This window comes from Oncorhynchus gorbuscha, linkage group LG18, assembly GCF_021184085.1.
Source record: "Oncorhynchus gorbuscha isolate QuinsamMale2020 ecotype Even-year linkage group LG18, OgorEven_v1.0, whole genome shotgun sequence".
In the NCBI taxonomy this organism is placed as follows: Eukaryota; Metazoa; Chordata; class Actinopteri; order Salmoniformes; family Salmonidae; genus Oncorhynchus; species Oncorhynchus gorbuscha.
Window position 1 is genome coordinate 19,748,398 of NC_060190.1, and position 4,146 is coordinate 19,752,543.

General features: G+C 42.3%; 1 long non-coding RNA gene across 1 annotated transcript; it reads right to left on the reverse strand.

The window, feature by feature from the left end:
• Positions 1 to 399: 399 nt before the first annotated feature.
• LOC124002489 lies at positions 400 to 1,324 on the reverse strand. The gene is made up of 4 exons (XR_006833038.1): positions 1,169 to 1,324; positions 882 to 972; positions 723 to 788; positions 400 to 627 (listed from the first exon to the last, which is right to left on the reverse strand). It is a non-coding gene; the product is annotated as an uncharacterized LOC124002489 (long non-coding RNA).
• Positions 1,325 to 4,146: the final 2,822 nt, after the last annotated feature.

Below are 4,146 nucleotides of genomic sequence, written 5' to 3' on the forward strand. Positions count from 1 at the left end.
AAAGTAAGATTGTTCTTAACTTACTTGCCTAGTTAAATAAAGGTTAAATAAATAAAAAATACACAAATGTAAAGTATGGAGGAGGAGGTGTGATGGTGCTTTGCTGGTGACACTGACAGTGATTTATTTAGAATTCAAGGCACACTTAACCAGCATGGCTACCACAGCAGTCTGCAGCGGTACGCCATCCCATCTGGTTTGTGCTTCGTGGGACTGTCATTTGTTTTGAACAGGACAATGACCCAACACAGCTCCAGGCTGGGTAAGGGCTATTTGACCAGGGAGAGTGATGGAGTGCTGCATCAGATGACCTGGCCTCCATAATCACCCGACCTCGACCCAAATTGTATGGTCATGTTAACATTGTAACACTGAATGAAAAACACTGCTAGACAAGTATGTGTGGAAGTCCTATTTTATTGGAGGATCACAATACAACATTGCCATCATGAATGGATGAATGTGGGCTTTGTAGAGTAATGTTAGTTATGTTGATTCCATATGGAGACCAGGAAAGAATCGTCCGTGACCCCATTCTGGTACCTCATCATCATCATCCATGACGATGTCCATGACGATGTCCATGACGATGTCCATGACGATGATGATGATGTCTGAACCATGATGCTAATCAACAGGAGACATGGAATTAGCCTTCACCATTTTTATAAACCTCTAGTAACTTCTCTTTGGCATGCATGTAGATAGCTATATGTACATACGTTGTGCTTCATCTTCTGCAATGGCATTCACAAGTCCATTCTCCACCTTCTCCATGGCACTATCCTCTTGGGTAAGATTTGTCATCATATCAAATTATTTCAGATCAAAACCAGGAGTAATAGTACACACTCACACACACATGCACACAATAGACATACCTTCCTTAGCGTTATCTTCATTAAGGGAGCTTGCTAACAGGACACCCACTAGAGCGAACAGCAGTAACATACTCTGGATCTTCATCCTTTACTGAACCACATAGAGCATGGCATTTTAAAACACACACTGATCATCATCCTCTAGAAAATGAGATAAACCGTGTTGTTAGCATGTCACATTATACAGTTGTCCACCAATCTACTCTTATTTGCAAAACCAGTCCAGCCATACACACCTGTCCACACCTATATACATCTGAGAATGTGCTCAGCGAAAGCAAACTTACCTCTGATAGTTGGAATATGCTGACTGATTGATACCTGGTTGTCTTGATGTCTTCTGGACCTCAGTAGAAGACGAGTGTCTCTCTGCCCCTTGCAGTCCTGTCTTATACTCTTTCTGCCCCACCTCTTACAGTTGAATAACAAACAGACACTACAGCCGTGACAATAACCACAGTTACACACCCTGGAGTGTATTCCCTCCCTCCAGGCAAAAATAGGCTGAATCAACATTAGGGTTTCCTTGTAACTTAACTGACTTATTCGATGTAATCATGTTGCATCAAAATGGCTAGTTGGATAGATTTGCAAAAAGTGAGTTCTCTTATTTTTTTATTTTACCCCCTTGTCTCATCGCTGCAATACAACACTCCAATGGGCCTGGGAGGCGGAGGCGAAGGTAGAGTCATGCATCCTACGAAACAAGACCCACCAAACCGTGCTTCTTAACACCCACCCGCTTAACCCAGAAACCAGCCGGCACCAATGTGTCAGAGTAAACACTGTTCACCTGACAACAGAGGTCAGCCTGCAGGCGCCTGGCCCGCCACAAAGAGTCGCTAGAGTGCGATGAGTCAAGTAAAGCCCCCCTGGCCAAACCCTTCTTTAACCCAGACGACACTGGGCCAATTGTTCGCCGCCCTATGGGACACCCGATCACGGCCGGTTGTCAAACTCAGGTCTGTAGTGACACCTCTAGTACCGCAATGCAGTTCCTTTAGACCGCTGAGCCACTCGGGAGGCTGAGCTGTCTCATGTCTACCAAGCGTTTGAGCCAAATCAACAACACGATTTAACCTGAGAAAGAAGTAGCTTGCAAGTTTACTAGATAGCTACAGTAGTTAGCGTGCTAACCAAACAAGACTTGCTAGTTTAGCTAATCAAACCAATCACTCCTAGCTTGCTATTATGAAAATCAAACTCAACAATACCAATACTGTTTTCAATTCAACTTTCTTTCAAAAGCAGCTCAAACAAAACATGTAAAAATTAACTATAGCCATTGAATTCTACCGTGCAAATATTCATGGTTTTCATGTTTCCTCCCAATATTGTTTTGAACTGATGCCCAACTGAGCATTCTATTCAATGCATCGTCAAGGAACGCTGATGAATATTTAAACAGTGCATTACAGTGGCTTAGAAATGCAATGCCATTCAAAAGGAGTCAAATAATCAGCAGGAAAACCCTTTTGTCATCATTTTGATGTCACCAGATTGACTTTAGAGTATAATGTTAGCTAGCTATCTAAAATTGAGGGGAGGCCACCAGATTTTAGCTAGCTATCCTTAGCATTTCTAGCAATTTTTGTAGTATCAGAACTCAGGATAAGACCCGGATACTCAGATGTTTATTGACCAAACAGGAGGCAGGCAAAATACAGGTCGAGGGCAGGCAGAGGTCCCTAATCCAGGGCAGAATCACTAACGTACAGATCGGCAGGCAGGCTTGCTTGCGGTCAGGGCACACAGAATGGTCAAAACCAGGGGAAACTAGGAAACAGAAACTTAGGAAGATGGGAAAGCGCGCTGGTAAGACCTGACAAGATGAACTGGCAACAGACAAACAGAGAACACAGATATAAATGCACAGGGTATAATGGGGAAGATGGGCAACACCTGGAGGGGGGTGGAGACAAGCACAAAGACAGGTGAAACCGATTAGGGTGTGACAGCTAGCTAATAACAACATTGCCCTCAGTTTAACGTAAATCTGACAACATGATAATGCAGGCAAAGTTGTTTCATACTTAATATTTAACTACTTTGACAACAACATCCCTGGGTCACTCGTCTTTTCAGTTCGCTGCAGCTAGCGACTGGAACGAGCTGCAACAAACATTCAAACTGGACAGTTTTATCTCAATCAGGTAGCCTAGTAACTGAAACGTTGCAAGATCAAATCCCTGAGCTGAAAAGGTAAAAATCTGTTGTTCTGACCCTGAACAAGGCAGTTATCCCACTGTTCCTAGGCCATCATTGAAAATAAGAATTTGTTCTTAACTGACTTGCCTAGTTAAATAAAGGTTTAAAAAAATGCTAAGACTCAATCATGGACACTTAATGACTGTTGTGGCTGCTTTGCATGATGTATTGTTGTCTCTACCTTCTTGCCCTTTGTGCTGTGTTCTGTGCCCAATAATGTTTGTACCATGTTTTGTGTTGTCATGTGTTGCTTCCTTACTATGTTGATGTCTTAGGTCTCTATTTATGTAGTGTTGTCTCTATAGTTGTGATGTGTGTTTTGTCCTATATATATATATATATAATTTTTTTCATCCCAGCCTCCGTCCTCGCAGGAGGCCTTTTGCCTTTTGGTAGACCGTCATTATAAATAAGAATTTGTTCTTAACGGACTTGCCTAGTTTAAAAAACAAAACAATTTCCAGGCACTATAGTGTAATTTCGACTAAACAGTAGTTAGCCTCCGTCCAGTGTGTCTACACGATCAACAGTCGACTCTGTGATGCTGAGCGGCCATGAGACGGTTGTTAGGTTCTAAATAAACCGTAAGAAATTGACACACTATAAAAGCTCCAAGTTTTTTCACCCAAAGGATCAAACAGCTGAATAGACAAAGACATTTTTCCACTAGTGGTAGATCTACAAACGATATACCGCTGTCGATCTACAAACGATATACCGCTGTCGATCTAACCGCTGTCGATCTACAAACGATATCGCTGTCGATCTACAAACGATATACCGCTGCCAGGCCGACGTCTGCGAGATGTATGTGTCACAAACGTGTGTATAAGTGGCAGGGAAGTCAGGCGCAGGAGAATAAACTTGGTAAATGGAGTAATTTAATAAAACAAAACATAACTCCAAAACCATAAAATACAAACGAAACAAATTGGGTAAGAGGAACCGTCACGCACCAAATACAAACGACACGAAACTGAAACATGAAACAATCTCTGACAAAGACATGATGGGAAACAGAGGGTTAAATACACAACGGGTAATGAATGTGATTGAA